This window comes from Antennarius striatus, chromosome 22 (assembly GCF_040054535.1).
Source record: "Antennarius striatus isolate MH-2024 chromosome 22, ASM4005453v1, whole genome shotgun sequence".
Taxonomy (NCBI): Eukaryota; Metazoa; Chordata; class Actinopteri; order Lophiiformes; family Antennariidae; genus Antennarius; species Antennarius striatus.
In genome coordinates, this window is record NC_090797.1 from 10529691 (window position 1) to 10543691 (window position 14001).

General features: G+C 39.6%; 1 protein-coding gene across 2 annotated transcripts in view; it reads right to left on the bottom strand.

Annotated features, from left to right (window-relative positions):
- sox5 (SRY-box transcription factor 5) overlaps nt 1–13607 on the bottom strand; it is a 208746-nt gene extending 195139 nt beyond the window's left edge. Inside the window, exons 1-3 of one of the 2 annotated variants that reach the window (XM_068307073.1) lie at nt 13411–13607; nt 11537–11588; nt 9022–9069 (exon numbers count right to left, since the gene is read on the bottom strand). The gene's annotated coding sequence lies outside the window, so the exon portion shown is untranslated. The remainder of the gene's footprint in view (nt 1–9021; nt 9070–11536; nt 11589–13410) is intronic. The other variant, XM_068307074.1, reaches the window with a different exon arrangement.
- Between the last annotated feature and the right edge of the window lie 394 nt (nt 13608–14001).

Sequence of the window (14001 nt, forward strand, 5' to 3'; positions counted from 1 at the left end):
ACCCGAGGGTACTTGCGGGAATCTACTGGGTCAACAAGAAATAGAAAGTAATTGATTCCAACTACAATTATGTGCAAGGGTGCAAAATATTTAATTTATTTCACATCAAAAGGAAAATTCTAGACTGAGCCTCATCAAATAGGGGTTTGTGGTCTAATGTGTCATTTCAGGAGTTGGGAATTAAAATACACTTTTTTGAGGAGTAATCACAAGTACAACCACTTTTAACATGCTTTTAATGTGAAGGAGTCACAGTGGGATATTATCAGCGTCAAATTTGACTCAGCTTTGAGTCATGGTAATGGAGTAAACAGTGACACTGGATATTGTGCATGCATTTTCTGTTAAATCCTCGTCTATTCAATTAAAAAAATCTTAATTCACCTATTATTGACTATTATTGGCAAAGGTAGTTCTGAAAATTCCAACATCCAAGGATTCAACATTTCAACCTTGAAGAGGTTTGGTCTTACACTTTATCCCTTAACAAACTTATATTAACTTTATTCAGAAACCCCTCCCTGAAGTCCAGTTGAACCAATGGCAGGACCTTTAATTAAGGGGAATAAAACTTTTACAAACCAGAAGAGAACATAGTTTGTGTCAGAAACATGTTTTAGAAAGTTTCCTCTTTTAACAAGCTGTGTTGTAGCTCAGCAGAAACCCCACGGGTTCTAAATCAAGCTGTGCGTGAAAACAATTGTTTGTTTCACTCAACCTGGGCATCTCAGTGTTTCATACTGTTCAAGGGAATTAGAAGCCTTACAAATTCAGACGTAGTTCTGTCAACATAAATCCCAGTGGGTACATCCCACGATATAAAATCAAAAATATGAAAGGCGACGTCTCCTGGATGCTTCACTTTGGAGGTTTTCCAGGCACGTCTGTGTGGGACGAGACCCCTGAGTAGACCCAGAGATAGCAGGAGAGATTGTACATCTCATGTGGTCTGAAACACAGTTAGGAAGTGTTCCTGAAAGATAAGCAGTGCAAATGGATGGATTTATAAACCATTACCTGCATTCTCTCATTATTGTGCATCAAATCTATGAGGAGCATTTGCATTAATACATGCATTCTCTCTCTCTCTCTCTCTCTCTCTCTCTCTCTCTCTCTCTCTCTCTCTCTCTCTCTCTCTCTCTCTCTCTCTCTCTCTCTCTCTCACACACACACACATACACACACAGACACACACACCTGAGGCTGAACAAGGAACAGATTGTCTCCCTTCATCTCTGAGTCATCACATCAAGGCCTGCAGCTCCTCCGCCTGAATTCACACTGTTTTTCTAAAACTGACAGAAGCCAATAGGGAAGCGCTTCCTCTAAATGGCTGCACGAGTTTAAACTGTACCATCTTAAATCTCCAGTTTTAATCCAGTTTAACCAGTGCATTTGTATTCCTGTAATAAGAGGGAGTACTGGGAAGAGGGAGGATTTCAATGTCAAGTGGTGTACAGACACAAAAGTGTTTTAAACAGTCGATAAGAGTGTGGGAAAAGGTAATACAGATAGAAGGTGGTTTAATATCAGTATGGGAAGGGTCATAAACGTTTAAATTACCATAAATAATAGGATAAATAGTTTGTCTCTGTATCGCGGAATTCTTTAATCGCTTGTGGTTCCTGGAATGCATTAACTGCGAGGAACGAGGTCGCACTGTATTCCTGTTTTTCTGTCTAAACACAGAATCCAGAAGTGGCGACCAAAGACTCTTTGAGACAGAAGTAGGAATTCTTTTTGTACTTATTACATGCAATGACATACAAATACAAAGTGTTCACGTAGAAAAACATAGAATATGAACACACATACAAACATCTTGCCTTTGAAATAACAGGCCTACCCAGGCTACGGTACACCCACACAGAAAATGGACCACCGCATCACAAACCAAGTTGTTGATGAAAACACAATCCTCCAGGATTTTTCCCTTCGACACGAAGCTCTAAAAATCTGTGCGTCTGTTGTTTACCACCAGGACAGAGGGGTGTGTGACTCCACTGACAGAGACAGCAGGGCTCAATTTATCCAACGCACACAAAGGACTGCATTAGAGCTGCACTTCAGCATCTCTCCGTAACAGAACATTCACTTATCTATATGATAATATTAGGGCGCAGAGCTCAATGTGACAACGAGGCAGAGATGCAGCACAATGCGGATCCAAGACATAATCTAGAGGGAGAAACGCGCCTGTGTGTGTGATACAATTTAAAGTTGGACAGATTGACAATGGAATTGTCAGCAACAACGCCCAGACAGCAACCGAGTGTCAGGCAAGATGTATATGCAGAACATACTGCTGTTAAAACGGAGATGAAATACAGGAAACAGTGAGATACCAGAAGTACTGCCAGTCTTCACAGCTAGTGACTGGAGTTTGTTTGTAGGGGTAAAAACAATTTGGAAGGTGTTACCACCAGTGTATGCTACCAGGTCCGAATGCATGCAGCATCTGTGACTTACTTCTATAATGACCTTTAATGGGGTGGGTCGACAGGGTGGGAAATAGCCTTACTTTCTTTTTGAGAGTGGGAATGCTCACTCATGCTAGGGTCATCTTAACGTAAAAACTTTGAGAGTGGAACCCTCTTCATCTAAAGCACATGTGTCAAACTCAAGGCCCGGGGGCCAAATGTGGCCCGCGACATCATTTTATGTGGCCCACAAGTGTCTAAAAAATAATTATGATCAAAAGCAAAAGCTTTGACCAAAAACCACATTTCCCACAATGCATTCACTAAGTCTATTTTAACTTTGACCAAAAAAAAAGTTTATGTGTCAACTTGTGTTTGATATTATTTTTATTTATATAGTTGGGTGCACAACTTACTTTATTAAGAAAGTAGAGCTACATTTTCAACAGAACAAAAAAAAATCTTTGTTGACTAAATCTGGTATTATTAGAGCAATAAGACATTATTCTGAAACGCTATCAGAGATTATTTTATTCAGTTCATGTATAGGCATTCTGTAACTTCATTTTTCCACATAAAACATAAAGGTGTGAAGCTGGTATTTTGAAATTCAAGTTCCAAGGTCAAGAAAATTTCAGCAAAGACTTATAAAGAGCATAAATTGAATCTGGTACAATTGCGATTCATGTAAAATATATTGTTTTCTCTCTTGTCAGTTTGCACTTGCGATGGAATGTGTAAACTGACACATCAGTACAATTGTAGCTTAAAAATAATTTAGTTTCTCTTTCTGTTCGTATGATCGATATCTGCTTCCTGATTATTTATGCACACTGAACAGCTGTAGGAGTGTGTAAGGTAATGGAGGTATTTTACCGCCGAAGCCTAGAAATAACAAAGTAGCTAGATTTTACAGAAAATGTAATGTGCTAAAACACTTCTAATTTCACAGTGGGACTGAGCGAAGCCAGTATACTTGGATGAAAATCCCCCAAAAAGAGTTTCAAAGCTCTGCTTTCCTCTTTCAAAAGCGCACCATGTGAAATTAAATTTATCATCGATATATTTATTTCTCTGACTGTTACTACACAAATTTGATTGGATGAACATGTGTGGGAATCTTCACATAATTTGAATGTGTGAGTATTCTGGGCTTTTACAATATTAAGCTTGAGTCTAGACGAGTGTCAGCAATTAAAGTAAATATAGTCTATCAAATTTTAGGCTTCTCAACAATTTTTACAGTCCAAGTGTGAAGCCTGAAGTCCTGATGTGGACCTGGACCGTGGTCAGTTAGTCTCCTCAGTGGTGATGGAGAGAGACGGCGGTATAACAAGAGATCCAAGTCATTTTAACAGGGGATGGTGGTTTCAAGGTCACTGACGAAATGCACTTAATTCCTCTTTCACTTCATTTACAGTTGTGCACAGAAAAAATGATCAGACCCTTTAAATGGATTTCTGGGAAAATACGGTGAATGAATTATGACACGCTGCTTTTTGACCCCACTGCTGCCTCAGTTCTCTTCCACTGTGAGATGCTAAATATTAAACAAGGTGAAATCAAACTAAATTAACCTGTCAGGACAGGCCATTATCAGGTTGATAATCTGTATCCTGATATCTGCATAACAAATGTCTCATTATGCTGGAAAAAAAAAATTCAGCTGTTGACAGTTAGGAATCTGGGCCAGGTGATATTCTAAGCTAAACAAATCCTACCCGAGTCCCCATTTTGAGCATCTGTGCATATTTTTCCAAATATTGACCTTTTCCTTAAAGTGTCTTTCCCACCAAAGGACAAAACAAATCAGAGAAAGATGAAGAGCCAGAGAAGTAGAGGAGAAATCACAAAGGAATTACACTTTCTGTTGGCTCATATAATCTATTATTAATCAAATTTTTGAGCGGACCGTTACATTTTTGGAGGGGAGAAAAAAAAATCACATTCAAAAAATTAATGAGGTAAACGTAATGATCTGAGATGATCAAAGGATATCAGTGTTGGGCAAAGTATAGCCACCAATTAGTAAAACAAGCGCAGGAAAGGGACTAAAATATGCACCACCGTGCCTGATGAAAAGACAGGGTCAGAGAGAATGGACTAATTTCACAAATGAAACAACGTGCGAGATGGGCGTGTATGTGCATGTGTGTGTGTGTGTGTGTGTGTTCCAGGAAGGGAGGTGTGAATGCAGGTCATGTTTAGATTCCCCCCGGGTCCGTGAGCAGAGAGAGTCAGGGAGGTCCCATAAGAGCAGCAGGAGAGGAGCTGGCTTTACTTTGATAACAATAATAAGGTATTCCTCTTTCCCTCTCCCTCTCTGTCTCCTTCTTTATACCACATTGGCACAATGAGCACTGCGGCTCCCGTTTGATCCATGAAAGAAGCTTGTTATGTTTTTTGAAGAGATTGATGCACAAAGGAACAGGAGGGGGAAAAAGTTTGGAAATAGGCTGCCTTTGTCCGACTTGGACTTTAATTCGTTAGGAAGGCCTCAGGGGGTGTACTTCTTTTTGTCGGGTCTTGTTTTGTTATTTATTTTTGAGCATCTTTTTTTAATTTATTTATTTTTTTGCTTTCAATAGTAGGTGCTTCTTGACCAGCGGATGGTCTGGAAGATTCCTCAGTGTATATTTGTGTGCATTAAAATGATCTGTTGTATTAAATCAAATCATAGAATGGATACAAATTAATTTTAATGAACTTTAAACTTGTTATTTGGACAGAAACAAAAGACACTCAAAATTGAGATCTGTGAAATTAAAAAGCAGCAGTCCACTTGACTTTTCTCCAGGTTAATGCCAAAATCTGTCCGTGACTCAAATGTTGTGAAGCATCAACCTCACCCATAAAAAAAAACACTGCACTGATGACGACATGACACTCAAACAAGGATCTGGGGATCCACAGACGACTGGACACCCTCAGCTATGTTTGTGATCGATCGAAACACTACAGTATGACAGAAACATTTGGATGGCCACAGAGCTATAACCAGTTCACAGACCTTGTTGTAAATAAGTGCACAGACAGAAAACAGCTTCACATTTATAAAAAAAAAAGAAAAAGCAAAATACCACAGTATGACAGTAAAGTATCAAGTAATGTGGGTTTCCACTTGCATGTAAACCTGTTCCTAAAATAGAGTTAAGGTCAGAGTTACAATTACAAGAAAACCCTAAATGGAATGGCTGCTTCACAGCGCAGATATAAAACACATATAAATGATCAATTCTCTGTTAATTAACGATTCATTCATTCGTGGTTTCATTAAAAGGACAGTATTCTGTCAGTTCCCAAGGTCAAAAATTGCAAACTTTGTTCGTCGGAGAAAGCATGCATGGTTACGTGGCTACTTCAGTAAAACAACATTTTTTATCAGTCAACTGTGGAAAAAAATAATCTTAATATTCTCAAGATAAGATAATGAGCCCATGAAGTACAGCAACCATTCACCCAAATCTGCACTCACGCTAGACCTTTGCCATCTTTTCAAATCAAAAACACTAGCACTTCAATGTTTGGGGCATAACGTTAATGACAGCTGATGACTTTTCACTCACAAGACAGAAAAAGGTTGAGGGAGAAGAGGGGTTAATGCGTAAGAGACATCCTTCAGGATTTTCTTAATCCTAACCTCAGAAAAAAGAAGAAAGAAGAATGTTGATTAGTATTTAGATTTCATTCCATCATTTACTCTCGCTCTGTGTATTCTCCTGAGCTTCTGCATGACTGTAGGTGGGAGGAAGACAATGTTAACACAAGCCACTTAAGCCCACCAGTCTAATAATTCAAATGTCTTTGGCAGGCTATGCATTAGCTTGGCCTATTGCCTGCAGGGATTCTGCGAAGGTGAAAATATAGCTGGACCAATTGATTGATTAGAAAACATAAAATACGAATCCTTTCAAGAAGGAAGAGAGGAGACCAAAAAGTGAAAACTGGTACCTACAGTAATGAAGGATGGAGATGAGACGACCCCCCCAGAGAGGCTTCACAACAATCACTTAACAAACGAGGTGGACTAACTAAAAAGGAGAAGCAACTTCACATCTTGACAAAATCAAGATTAACATCTCTGATGTTTATGGGTCCAGACAGATGGGACACTGGTGCTGTTACAACACTTTTTCCCTAATCGCGGTTGTTACTGAAGTCCTGAACAGTCAAGTAGATTTCTGCTGAAACTCAAGTCAGTAAAAGCAAAATCTAGAGCTTCTTGTCCCGTTTAGTTTGTGCTCATGTAGGCTACATGAAACCTGAGCATGTGTTCTATCAGAGTGACACAGCTCTTCGTGATCAAAGTCTCACCTAGAGCTAAATTTTGCTCAGAAAGTTTCATTTTCTCCGACATCGTTACATATCGGATTTCAATATACTGTAGTAACATTATAAGGTGAGATAAACAGTTTTTAGTTATATCAAAAACCACTTGTGGAGGCTGGACATGAATTAAATCTATGGTACAGTTCATCTCACATGTCACGTGATTATTATTTGATGGACAACCAATGCAAACCAAAGCCACTTCCTCTGTTCAGCAGGGTGATTATGTAAACTTATAAAATCATCCAGCAAATATCTTTTTTGATCGCTGTTTATTGCACATTTTCTTTCCCCAAACAAACTTCGTTTCAAGTGCAACGATCGTCCCTGCAGCGCCGACGAACTGCTCCAATTTTTTGCTCAGCTGTGATGTTTCATTTGCTGCACAAGTTACACAAACACACTCTAATGGAGATGGAGAAGAAGAGAGAGACATGCTCCAGCAAACTGCCACATGTTGGGGGATTTGTTTACTGCATCCTGTCTCGTTTGAGATCAACACCCCGTAAAAGTAATGACACCCAGTGTGTGTGTGTGTGTGTGTGTGTGTGTGTGTGTGTGTGTGTGTGTGTGTGTGTGTGTGTGTGTGTGTATGAGAGAGAGAGACAGACTTATCAATCGCATTGAGGAAACTCACTGACAGATGTCTTTCTCTGTCTGACTCTTACATGTCTGTGTCTAGCTGTGCTGGCCTCAGGAGTTATACACACACATACACACACACACACACACACACACACACACACACACACACACACACTGAACCATAGAGTGTTTCATGCGTGTTTCCATTTACAGCACTTGTCTGAGTTTTCGTCTGCTGGGAATGGAACAGAAGTCAATCCCTGATAATATCATCCACCTCCACCAAGCAGCAGCAGCAGCTGATATTGTAGGACTGCGAATAGCAGACATACTTCACATCCGGTGTTGATACAGTAGGCTATGACTCAGCAATGACTGGCTCTGGCACGTCAAATAAACTGAACAGGGAAGGTGTACAAAACTCAATCCAGAAAAGAGTGGGGCTTATAACAGAATTTGAATCACATGCTTGATCCATCAGGTACAAATTACAGTCAATGTTAAATAATCCTCTTAAAAGACGGTGATACTTTAAAGATGGCGACAAGATTAGCCAGAGGCAGAGTTTCTGCAGCAACAGGACACTGTTTTATTGGGTAGTCTCTTCAGACTTTAACAGCTTTGGTTTTTTTTACTGTAGCAGACTTCTAGGATTCTTCTAATCTCACATGAACAAGGATGGCAAAGTTTGTCCCTAAAGTCATAATGAGCAAGACACAGTGCTCATGAAACTCCCAGCAGCCAAAGTCACAAAAGCACACACTGGCACATGGAGCGCCGACGCCACAAAGCAGGCATTAGCTGATAGGATGCCGAGACGTGTTAAGGGCTGCTAGAAGGGACGCAACCGTCTGACAGCTGCACACACACAAGCTGTGAATGGGAGGCCATTACACGACAACATTTGGAAGGAATATGTTAAACTTTTGCTCAGTTTTTTTTTGTTTTTTTTACTCGTACATCCAACTGGCATTGAAAAGGTATTTTATCCTCCATTTCCATGATTTGGATCAGTTTGGTGGATGATATGTTGAAATCCTGTGATTTCCAAAATGGTGAAAGAAATAATTCTGCTCTCAACACAAAATATAATAATTGTAGATAAATTTTTTTTAAAAAATCAACTTTCATTTAGTAAAGTAATGGAACTCAGTGTCTGGTCGGACCATAAGAACTCAATCAGGGGTAAATAAAAAGTTAAAAAGCATCTATAAATTTTGAAAAACCTACCTTCTTTATAATAATAATCTAGTTGAATCCAAAGACTCCTCACTAAATAGCATAAATTCTATATTCTTTTAAGAATATCTAAGTAATTATTTCTGTAAGAAGCTTGTGTCTCTGCCTCCCTCTTTCGCTGTCTCTCTCTCTCTCTCCCTCTCTGTTGCTTTCAGGGAGGCAGGGTGGTGATTGGTGGAAAAGGGCGTCCCTCATCCCAATCCGTTAAGTTAAAGCATGTGCCTGGTGAAGACCAGCGACAGATATTTTACTATCCGGTTCTCATTATTTTTCTCCTTCCTGCAGCAATAAAATCATGGGAGCCAAGAGCAGCTGGTCGACAGGAGGAGCAGAGGAGGCACCAGCCACGTCAGCCCCGCCCTGAGTCGCATCACATTGCCACACTTGTTGCCATCCCTTCCACAGCTCATGTATGGGGGGAAGAATTTCTTTCTCTGTTACGACTTACCAGATGCTGCGCAGTGGAGGATGCTGTCTTCCCCAGGACTTTATCCCCCTGTGAAGAAAGGAAAAGAGGTCATGAGGAAAGCGGGGCTCCTGACTCTACTAGTTATGCTGGTTTGGGCGCTCACATTGATTCGTATCCCTTCTCCATCCCTCTCTTATTCATCACTCCACCTTTTTCCCCCACGCACTCCTTTCAATTTGCATTAAACACACGTGCGTGCACACAAACGCTCACATTCACTGCGAAGTTTAGAAGAATATTTTGGGACAAAACGAAGATTTGTTTCTTCTCTAGAGCAGCAACGAGTATCACAGGAGGCCAGTCAGCATCTCCAACCATCCCAAATCTCTGAACAAGAGTCAGCAGCTACCACTCAATGCACTAACAATACATTAACACATACTCTGTATAATACATCATACTGAGGAAAATCCATCAACACATAAAGAACAAAAAAGTAAAGCCTGGAGTGAGCTCAGAAGCTGAGGGGAAAGGGTGGTCATGTTGGTATGAGTCAATTTTGTAGTCAGGGTTGAAAAATGACGCCGAATGAGGAGCAAAGCAAGAGCAGGTGTAGAGTTATAGATGGATGTATCGCTGCTGCCTTCATGAAAGCCTAGGTTATGCGTGAGTTTTTTGATTGTTTGTATTCAAATCAATCAGTAGTGATGATTGAAAGGCACTATTAATATCTTATCACCTTATAAAACTGAATTTTCATGCTGTTCCCAATTACCAAAAATCAATTCATGCAAATTCACCTACATGGTATCAGCAGCTACTGTAGTATACACATCTTAAGCCAGTTCCTCAAAAAGTGAAACTTCTAGCACCTGTTTGATTTGATGGATTAAAAACACACATATATTGTTTTATCTTAGTGCCGTTTCATTAAATGAAAGCATGTTCATTGTGTCATTTCGGTGTCATGTCATTTCGGTACTACGGTATATGAAATAATTATGATAGGAAAAAAGCCAGAAAATTTTTATATTAAAGTATTTAAGCATGGAAAAGAGGCCAACTGTGTAATTCAGTTTAATTTTTAGTGATACACCCCGCAATCTGTGCCAGCCGATGAAGCGGTTCTGAAGATGGATGAATGAATTAGTGATACAGTAGAAATATATGTCAATGCTAAACCAATAGAATATGACTTTATACTGACTGATAAACCACAATAACTCGATATAACACGATAATTCAGCACGATAAATTCTGAATTCAGTAACTAGGGATTTTGTACAGATTTATCTGACAGTGATCTTGAAAAATATCATCGCTAAAGTTGGACAGAGATTTTACGTCTTCTCTACACATACAAAAATAAATAAATTAATTAATTTATTTTTTAAACACAAATTACCTCCTCTTATAGACATTGAATTCAATTTACTGAATTCTTTAACCAGCCAGGAATGAAGTTTCATACATTTATATTACATTTTTTGTTCAATCAATAGCAACAGCTGGCTGAAAAACAAGAGTTCCGTTGGTTTCCCCTCTGAAAGTTAACACAAGTGTGGTGAGTATTTGTGTGCAGTAGACTTTTGTCAACATGGGGACATCTGATCATCTCTTTTTACTTCTGCCAGTCAGAATGAAAGACGCTGTCGTTGTACACCTTTATAGGAACTGTCAGGAGATGCATTATTCAAGGCTTGGCTACTTACATTATTGACTCTGATTACACAGTGTTTGCATTGGCACACTAAACAGCTAAATATCATTGTTTTTATTTACCACCACATTATTGTTCCACTCATCCATATTAAATGATTCACCCTGTGCCCCACTCATTGTACCTCTCTCTTCATCCATGTATGCCTACTTGTGTCTAATGAGCATTTTGCTGCCCACTGTACCTTGAAAATGCCACAGTATGCCTGTGCAGAGGAAGAAAGGGCTCAGGGGCAATAAGCAAACTGCGGGGGCAGAGCTGATTGCTTCAAAGGCTGTCAAAACTATATTATATGGCTGATCCCTGTCCAATTCACTTTCACAGTTCAATAGATTCTGTATGTTGCTACTGGAGAAAACAAAAGCAGAGATTGGCATCTCCTTGTTCTAACGTTAGATCGTGTGTGTGTGTGTGTGTGTGTGTGTGTGTGTGTGTGTGTGTGTTGGTGGTGGTCAAATGGGGTAACGGCTACATAGAGTGACCACATAGGTCAGGTTTGACACACTTTATTATTCATTCATTCATTCTGTCCTCAGCTGCGCTTAGCTCATCAGAACATACACAAGCAAAGACACACACACACATACACACACACACAATCTCCCCTCGGTGCAGCATTTACTGCACATATGTGCCTGGACAATGCACAAATGTCATGAGCAATAACTAAAATGTCACTCCAAATTCACTCACATCTTCTCAGCATTTAGCAGCTCGAGAGCTCAGAGAAAAACCTCACCTCGTCCCTTCATGTCTCCCTCTCTGTCTCTCTCTCCCTTTGTCTCTCTCTTTCAATTTCTTTCTACATACACATATGTCTGAGTATGAACATACCTGTCTAATTTCGGGGTAGCCGACAGGAATCTGTATCAAGGTCAGAGGTGATCTGGGAAGAGATGGCAAGAAAGAAAAAAGAAAAAAAAGTCCACCAGTAAAAAATCTGTTCACTAAGGGTTCAATTTGTGAAATTTGTGTATTCCCAGTAATCAGTATTAGTTTATCAATTTTTGTGATTACATTCAAAGCCATTTGGTCTAGATTGGAGAATTTTAGCATAGCAGACTATATATGAAGGCCTATCAGGAGAGTTTTGATAGATTTTTAACCATATTGTCTTCATAATCACAGGGTGACTATCTCCATTTTTGAAGAATAGATTATGTTTGATTTCTATTTGATTAAATGTGTAGCCTGCTGTTGGGTTTCCTTGTAAAGAAATATTGTTCAATTTCAATAAATAGGGAAGTTAAAGAGTTCAGCTGTTTTTCCCCCAGCATGATACAGTATTTACATTTTCTAAAGTCATCAAGCAGCACAAACAAGGGTTTTAAATTGGGATATTCCATTATGGGACAATCTTAGCACAGTTTATAATGATTCATGGAACATGAGGTTGGGTTGTCTTTGGTTGACTTTGACTTATATTCTTTGTATTGATATGAAATTGTAATCTGTCTCAAATTAGTTTTAGTCTTCAGAGTTTCCATATTTTGCTTGTTTGGGAATTTTTCCAAAATCAGTACTGGCCTTTTTTCTTCAAAACGGGGCAGCAAAGATGTCCTAATTTAATTCAAGCTGCTCCAAATCAAGATCATGTGCAGGGCTCACTCTGTGTGTGTGTGTGTGTGTGTGTGTGTGTGTGTGTGTGTGTGTGTGTGTGTGTGTGTGTGTGTGTGTGTGTGTGTGTGTGTGTGTGTGTGTGTGTGTGTGTGTGTGTGTGTGTGTTGTCTGGAAATCAGGAAGTCTGGCTGTAAAAAGACTTTTAATGCTCGATCTCAGAGCGATATTGTCAGCCTCCTTGGAGCACAAAGCTGTCAGTCAGTGGAAATTATAAAGTATAACCCATAATTTATTGTGTAATCCAGTCAGAAAAAAAATCAAAAGGAATAATAACTTCGATATTAAATGAAATAGCTTCACACCTTCTGTTTGACTCAATTAAAAAGAACAAAAGGCACAGATGCACACAGATACACTGAGCATCATACAAAACTCTCGTGCTTGTCGCACGGCTACCTTCACAGGACTTGGCAGGAAGTGCCGGATCCCTGGGGGCTGGAGCTTGTGAGCCTGGCCAAATGACACCCTGCTGGGCAACATGGCTCATGGAACAGTAGCCTCCTCCACCCAAAACCAGCACTAATGTATTTTCAAGATGAGGCAGCAGTGATCAAACCACTGACAGTAGGTGGGCTTTACAGGGACAAATCCGTCCTCTGTTGGCTAATAGCTGCAGCATCTGAAGTCAATCATTTCATTACAGAGGCATCCGTCTCATGGGTCTATTAGTGTCTGTCAAAATTAAGATGTTAATTCTCCACTGAAGATGAACACAGATTCCTTTGATGACTGGACTAGAAAGCTAAATGAGGTCGAGGTCCGTCCATCAAATGTTATCACAAAATTCAAAAAGGAATTTATGTCAAACGCAAAGATGCTGTGTTTTACATCACAAACTAATGAACAGGTTAAAAAGGTAACGGTATTCATTAAGCCTTATCATCTATCCACATATTAATTACCTGCAACAGACTACAGTTAATAAACATTCTATAGGTTGTGACATGACAATTTTTTGCCAATTCTTGATCACACAATCACAAAAAGGAATCAGAATGACGGAGAAAGTTTCATATTAATACAATTTACAGCTAAAGTTTCCCATTTAAGTCATTTGATCATTCTGTGTATCATATCAATAATCTTACCTCTTGTGTCCACAGCTGAATCTTGTTCTCACACTCAGCCTTAACTACCCTCTAGTGACTGGAAACCAACATTACAATTGCACCACCCTCAGCCTCCAGTCATGAGGAAGCAGCCGTACCTCAGCTTACGTTGCTACTTTTGAACATATACGCTCTTGCCAGACAAATACATCATGATATGTCCGTCCGCTGCCGGGTCTATTCCAAGCCTGAGAAATGAGAGAGAAATGCAGGAAGTCGTTGGAACATAAACAAGGCGCAATGGAGGAAGCAGGGGTCAAGGCGGTGCTTCCTGTTCCAAGAGCACCTCTGAGTGCCTGCAAACACATGCGAGGGAGCAGTGACACCGAAGAGTTCAAGTCCTGCAGTCTTATCCTTACCAAGGTCTTTACATGTAATTCTTTTACTCTGGTAACACAAAACATTAAGATAAACCCAGATTCTTTTGTCAGTCCTGCTTGAATTGATTGAATAAATTCTATTTCTGTCAGTTTCGATTAAATTTTGATTTCCTGTCTTTGGTTTTTCGATATTTTTTGCTGCAAATTAACACAAAATAAAATCTGTTCAAAGTCATTTGTGGGTTAGGAA